Source organism: Capsicum annuum, unplaced genomic scaffold, assembly GCF_002878395.1.
Source record: "Capsicum annuum cultivar UCD-10X-F1 unplaced genomic scaffold, UCD10Xv1.1 ctg4857, whole genome shotgun sequence".
In the NCBI taxonomy this organism is placed as follows: Eukaryota; Viridiplantae; Streptophyta; class Magnoliopsida; order Solanales; family Solanaceae; genus Capsicum; species Capsicum annuum.
Genome location: NW_025856286.1, coordinates 225,403 through 233,350, shown reverse-complemented (window position 1 = coordinate 233,350; position 7,948 = coordinate 225,403). Strand labels below are relative to the sequence as shown.

At 38.7% G+C, this 7,948-nt stretch overlaps 1 pseudogene; it reads right to left on the bottom strand.

The window, feature by feature from the left end:
- Window positions 1–600: 600 nt before the first annotated feature.
- Window positions 601–2,330, bottom strand: LOC124892559 (annotated as a pseudogene).
- Window positions 2,331–7,948: the final 5,618 nt, after the last annotated feature.

Genomic DNA, 7,948 nt, shown 5'->3' with positions numbered 1-7,948 from the left:
ATTATTTATTAAAATATGGTTTTAATGCTATTGCTCAAGCTAAAAATTGATTTGATCTTAAGCTGCGCTGAAAATCAGTCGAACCCATAAATGTGCCTAAGGATGAAGGTCTAACCGTTAACATGGTGGACCGTCAACTTTGTGATGGACCACCAAGTTGACTGTCCCCAAGGTCAAACACAATGAGCTTCTGGATTGTATTTGACGGTCATACTGGTGGACCATCAAGTTTTCGATGGACCACCAAGTTGACGGTCCCAAAAGTCAAAAAATGAAACATACTGGATAAAGCTAACGGTGGATCTGACGGATCGTCCCACCACTGATGGACCATCAAATCTCTCGTCAGGCGTCACTGTGAACTATTTTTCCCTTTGTTTTACCTTGCACTGATTTCTTAATCCATTTTCAGGTGACATGGCTCCTAAAAATACACAAACCAAGGGAGGAAAATCTCAGCGAGGTAGAAACACATCCTCACCAGCCTAATCATTAACTATGTCTAGCCCATTGTGAGGTAGTAACTATGACTCTCTTAAGGTATCCAAATACCTCGTCATCTAATCATTTATGAGTTTGTATGGATTAACGAGATTCTCACTATTCCTGTCTACTATCCAGCGAAAGTACAGCCAAGGGAACGAGATTGGTAGAATTAGCGGGGAAAGAAGACCCTGTTGAGCTTGACTGTAGTTCGACTTTGTGAAATGACTTGAGAGGTGTAGTATAAGGGGGATACGAAAGGGAAAAGTGAAATACCACTACTTATAATGTTATTTTACTTATTTTGTGAATCAAAAGTGAGGCACTACCCCTCTTTTTTAACCCAAGGCTCGCTCTGCATGCTAATCCAGGAAGAAGATATTGTTAGGCAGGGAGTTTGGCTGAGGTGGCATATCTGCTAAAAGATAATACAGGTGTCCTAAGATAAGCTCAACAAGAACAAAAATATCTTGTGGAACAGAAGGTTAAAAGCTCGTTTGATTCTGATTTACAGTACGAATATGAACCATGAAAGTGTGGCCAAATGATCCTTTACACCTTCATAATTCGAAGCTTGAAGTGTCAAAAATGTTACTATAGGGATAACTGGATTTTTGAAGCCAAGCGTTCATAGCGACGTTGCTTTTTGTTCCTTTGATGTCGGCTCTTCCTTTCATTGTGAATCAGAATTCACCAAGTGTTGGATTGTTCACCCACCAATAAGGAACGTGAGCTGGGTTTAGATCATCGTGAGATAGATTAGGTTTACCCTATTAATGAAAGTCTCTTAATATTAATTCAACCTAGTATGATAGGAACCGTTGATTCGCATAATTAGTCAACGCGCTTAGTTAAAATGCAAGTGGCGCAAAAATACCGTGTGCTGGATTATGACTGAATGCCTCTATTTAAGAATCCAGGCTAGAAGCAACACATGCGCCCTTCGTCCATTTGTCGACATGCAGTAGGGGCCTCGGCGCCTAATGGTATGTGTCGTTGGATAAGCCATTGTGGTGAAAAGTTCGCGGTGGCCGCCTTTAAGTACAATTTTCATCGAGTGGCAAGTAGAATCCTTTGCAGATGACTTAAATACCCGACCGGGTATTGTAAGTAGCTGAGTGGCCTTGCTTTCATAATCTACAGAGATTTCGCCCTTTGTTGCTCCGGTTTATCCCTCACCCTCTGATCCAATCATTTTCTATCCATCTTCAAAGGAGGTTTTTGCTTCCATCCTTGAAAAACCCTACTAAGATTTGTGAGTTTACCTCACCCTCGAGCATGCCGCGGCATATCCTCACCCAAATTCACCGCTTATCTTTCGAGTATCACATCCGTTCTATTTCAAACAGTTAAGTATAATATCAAGTGAACTTCTATGTTAAACTAAGGCATCACAATTAGAGGTTGTCCATGAAGAGCAGTGCATCTCAAGAGCCCAGCGATGCATCGAGGCCAACTTCGGTGCGTGGAGGCATGAATTAATTAAAGGTTTTCATAATGGTCAAATGCAATCCTAGAGATATGTCCAATGACCTGGACTCCAACGTTCGGAGAAATCGGCAGCACACAATGCCCAATGTAAAATACCGAAGGACCTGTAGTGCCCTACCATGGTGGTGTATTTGTAAAGTTGGTTGTCCGTGTATCGACCCCTTCACCCACAAGGCACAATGCACCAATGCCTCAAAGCACCATAGCTAGAAACGGCCACAAGGCACCATGACACAGTGCACCAAGGAACCATGGCACCATGGTGCCATGGGACTGCATACCATGGCACCAAGGCGCCGCGCCGCTATGGCACCAAGGCACCGCACAGCATGGTTCCATGGCACCAAAGCACCCATGCATCCTAAACTAGGAACTGTGTGCTTGGTACCCGCATGCCAGTGCACCCGCCGCGAGCACACCAAGGCCCCATGATACCATGGGCATGGTGAAGGTACCATGGGCACGGGGGAGGCACCATGGCATCGTGCAAAAATAAAAAGAGTGTAAACCTAGGTTCAATCATCCGAATATTTTCATAACGGTCATCTATCTTCCTCCCCGTTGCATACTCATTTCGTTATGTACACATTCTAAGTGTTTTTTAACGGTATTTCAATATTACCTCATATGTTGGGGTGGTTTTCTTAATGTCTCCACATTATTTTTATAAATTTAAATACTTTATATCATTACATTATAAGTACAAATATACACTCAATTATTGGTTTAATGTTACTTCATGCATTAGAAATATTTTTCTAATGTTTTTACATTTTAAAAATATTTTTAATATCTTCTTTCATATTTTTATTTATTTTTTGAATTTTCAAAAATAATATTTGAAAAAAATATATTATTAATGAAAATTATCATTTACAAATTACGTGACTCTTTTGTGAGTGCATTGACTTAGTCTTACGTCAAAATGGGCAGTTCTGGTCTGTACATTTCTAGTATGATTCTCTGGTAGAATCATGTCGAATCCTATTAGATGGGTTATTTTTCTTAAGCATATATAAGGGGGGTATAGGTGTTGAAGGAACTTCAAGAAGACTATCGCTACTTGGCATAGGCGCTCACTGAGCATGTTGTCGTGCAGTGTGGGCACATAGCAGCATGCTTGGCTAGTCCGTGTAAGCTATCGGAGCCTTCGAAACAACATCGATTGCGCTTCATTGTGTGCTTTTGTCGGCTAATTATCTTGGGTGCATTTATACGCCTAGGCACCATAATTTATCCATATTTTGGCTAAGTTTAGTGAACAAAGTGCCTAGTTTCTTGTGTTTTTACTCTACTTCTATGTAATTAAGCTAACTGATGTGATTTGAATGATTTTTAGGTACTAATGAGATAGATGAAGACATAATGGGACTATGGAATGCGGATGACAGATGACACAAGAGAAAGTAGCAATCTTGTCAAAATGTGGCGCCTAGAAACTATGTCCAAGACTAATTTATCATTTATAATTAGTTCAAGGACTTAAAAGGAAATTATGAGAGGAAATTATTAAAAGATTTAATTGCTGAATTTTTATTGATTATTCATTATTCTGTATTATTCTGAGAGAGGAGAAAGGCGGCTTAGCTTGAGGAGAGAGAGAGAAATGTTTTTCTCTCTTCTTTTCAGTATTCGCACACCAAGATCGTCTTCTAGTTTTTGGTATGATGAATATATTTATGATGTTTTTCGTTTTATTCATGAGTAGCTAAGTTTATTAGTTAGGGTTATGAAAGCCTTGTAGCATACAATCTACTTTGGGTTTTGAATTCATTATGCATTGATTTGTTTACATCATACTCTCTTTGTTTATTTTGAATTCTCGTGGTTGCAAACTTAGGGGATGTTCCTTAAAACACAACTTGTTCCAGAGAAAGGTTGTTGTTCGAAAAAGAGAGTAGTGACCAGAAAATAGGATTTCCAATCCCTATTTCATATGTTAATGCCTTAGCAGGATTAACTACTTGGAGATTTCAGATTGTTTTTGGTAAACGCTTTTTATTCTAGAAAACTAAAGTGAATTAGTCCTTGATGGTTGAGCAACACTAGGATTATGTTATTAAATACAATACATTTCTCTGTAAGCACGATGCATGTATGAATTCGTAAAGCCCATAGTTAGAAAGTATTGAAAACTACAAGGTGGACATAACCCTAGCTTGCTATTTCTCTGAATTTGAATACTACTAAACATATTTCATTTTCTTAAACTAAAACCATTAATTTGTGAACTAAATCAAATCTCCCTATTTATTTTACCAAAATGAACAATAAAAAGTCAACTAATATGCACAAAACTTAATTAACACCATATTTCCTTTGGGATTCAACCCCATCCTAGTTGGTTTATATATTTGACAACAACCACTTACTCTCTCGTAAGAGAGGTGTAATTTGAGCGTTATCAAAAATGGCCCCGTTGTTGAGGAATACGGTTTTCGATTGATTTAATGTGTGTTAATTGACTATTAGTTATGTTTCCTGATTTTATGTTTATTGGTTGTTTTTGTTCATTACAGGAGACCTAGATAATTTTGTTGTTTATGCCATGAACTAGAAGTTCAGGAGAACTATTATTATCCTTCAATACTTAACCTCATCTCATTGAAAGAATGGCTAACCAACAGGAAGCTGAAAGATTAGATACTTTGGCTAATGCTCAATTAAATCTATAGAATGCAGGTAACCGAGGTCAAGTACCTAACTAGATAAAGAGGACCTTGGAGATGATGACTTAATTAACCCGGCTATTAGGAGGCGTGCAGCAGGGGTACTTGCACCTGTAAATCAACATCGTCCATTCAGAGGAAAAACCAACTACCAAGCTGTACAGTTTGATGTTGACAATGATGAGGATGATTTAGATGGAACTAGATCTATACGAGAAATTATTCTACCACCACTAGCTCCTGGTGTGAAATTCAACATTACCAGCACTATGATCCAGCTACTGAATCTGAAAGAACACTTTGGTTGATTACCTGGTGATGATCCAAATCTATATTTGGTGAATTTCATCAGTATTTGTAAGTCATTTGATAATCCTGGAGTGGAAAAAAATGTTATTCGTTTAAGATTGTTCCCACTGTCTTTGTCTCGAGAAGCAACTATGTGGATGAATAAGCTGACTCCTGATTCTATAACAAACCTGAGGCAATTGAAAGGAGCTTTCCTAGAAAGGTTCTTTCCACCCTCTAGAATGTTACAGTTGAGGGATAAAATTATCAACTTTAGGAAATTGGCCAATGAATTTTGCATGAGACTTGGGCGAGGTTTAAAAAGAAGTTGACTCAATTCCTAAATCATAAGATGACTAACGAACACTTGATGGAAATATTCTATAGAGCTTTAAACTCACTTACAAAGCCAATAGTGGAAAATGCTGCAGGAGGAGCTTTTATGGAGCACACCTTTACTAAGGCTGTGAACATGTTAGAAAGAATAACTAAGACAAGTAGAGCTTCGCATACCAGAGATTCTGTGGTAGCAAGTAATACTGGGTCTAGTGTAATATCAGTAGAGTAGCGTAGGAGAGAAGAGGAGTATGATCAGGATATGGCTCATATGAAAACCCAGATGGATCTGCTTACAAAATATTTTCTATTAGGGAATTTAGAAAAGGTAAAAGCTATAGGGTCCCACAGTAAGAGATCTGAATCAAACAATGAGAAAGAGGTTAACTATCCGTATAACCAGGGGGTTTTCCGGACCGGTGGTCAAGGAAACCAAGGTTGCAACCATCAAGGAGATTGGAAGAATAAAAGTGACAGGAGTGGACTGTATGTACCTCCTGGAAGCCATGATAATGCTGACACCAACTCAGGCAAAATATCCATAGAGGACATGATGGAGAAACTATTAAAAGGAGTTGAGGCGACCAATTCTGGGGTGACTACTAAGAAGAGTGACATATCTTCCATGAGTCAACTAGTAAATTCTCACTCAATCGCTATTAAACAACTGGAGCAGAAGATGATCCAATCATCCACAACATTCAACCAAAGACAAAATAGGACTCTACCAAGTGATACAGTTTAAAATGTAAGAATTGATGGATTGTGTATGGCCATTACCACTAGAAGCGGTAAGATGTTATCTAGTCTAGGTTTGGGATCATTCTCTTATACTGATGAGGTCAGAATAGATTAGAAGATGGTTGATGAATCTCTAGTGGTTCGTATGAAGTTGGGAGGTTCAGAAAAGAAGAGTGCAGAAATGGAACAACTACCTAAGCAGAAACGTGTTAGTGATATGGATCAAGGCATAAGAAATGATATGGATCAAGGCATAATAAAAGAGGTAGAAGTTATTCCAATTGAAATCCCAAGGCCACTACCTCCATTTCCATAATGATTAAAGAATAAAGAAGATGATGGCAAGTTTAGCACATTCATGACTATGTTGAACTAATTGACAGTGAATATTCCCTTAGTTGAAGCACTGGAACAGACGCCTGGATATGCTATGTTTATGAAAGACCTATTGACGAAGAAAAGGACTATGAGCTATGAAACGATAGACAATCTTCATCATTGTAGTGCTATTGGTCCAAGATCTATTGTCTAGAAGAAAGCTGATTCGGGAGCATTTACTTTTCTATGTACGATTGGATTGCTAAAGATTGAAAAGGCCCTTTGTGATCTTAGGTCAATTATAAATCTTATGCCATTGACGGTTTTCTAGAAACTGGGTTTGGGAGATCCTATGCCCACCAATATGCGGCTTCTAATAGAGGATAGATTGGTAAAAAGGCCGATTGGGATTCTACATGATATACTTGTAAAAGTTACTAATTTTGTATATATCCTGCCGACTTTTTAGTTCTTGATTGAAAAGTGGACTTTGACGTACCCATAATTTTTGGTAGGCCGTTCTTAGCAACTAGGAGAGTGTTAGTTGACATGGAGCTGAATGAGCTAAAATTTAGGCTCAATGAAAAAGAAGTTAGTTTTGATGTATGTCGGTGTATGAAAAAACAAAAGGAGATGAGGGTCTTCTTAATTGTTGATGTATTCTATGAAGATGAGCACGATGTACCAGTTAAGGATATGTCTTTTTTGGAGACCATAACTAGTCTGGTTAAACTTGCATGCAAGGATGTGAGTGACTTCAAAGTGGTTGCACTTGGAATAAAGCATTGTCTTGATCCAACAAATGAGGTAGAATTGGTATCATCAATGTATATTGATGAAGTCTGAGTAGTCAAGGTAATTGAGTCGTGCCACGATGTTAAATCAGGTGCTACATGGGAGGCACCCTATGATTTTATTTTCACTTTATAATATTAAATAAAAATACAAAAAGAAAAGTTGAGCCACGACCGAAACTACGATACTTGGTGGGAGGCAACCCATCCTTCTAATCATTATTGTTTTTTTTGAGTAAGTGTAGGTGCATGAAATTATAAGGAGGAGATTAGTACCAAATTTAATTTGGAATTGAGCTATGTCAATGGTGGTAAGTTTAGGAGTGATGGGAATATTATAGGTAAGTTGGAGAGGTCAAATGTGTAAGGCTCAAGTGTGATTCGTATTAGAGTCGTGCCTCGAATTATGCTAATTCAACCTAAAAATTTTCATGGTGTAACTTTACTTTGTGACTTTCAATGAGGTTTGTGGTGGTAGCATAGGTATTGGGCCGATAGGGCTGATCTGTAAGGCCACCACTAAACTCGATGGGGGTGCAGGGGCGAAGCCCCCACGGTATGGACCTTTCTAACCAAGAGGGCATCGCACATGCTCACTGGACCAACTATGTGATGCATAATGCGCTGTACACCTTGATGTTTACAATAACTTATGTGTCGCACACTTTAACATGTGCGATAAGATATACGTCACCCACTTCTCCGCATATGCTCACTGCCTCAAGTGTGCATACCCTATACGCCGCACTCTTAAATTTGTGCAATATGGTATACGTCGCATACTTCTTCGCAAATGCCTACTGCCTCAATAATGCCAGGAACAATGCA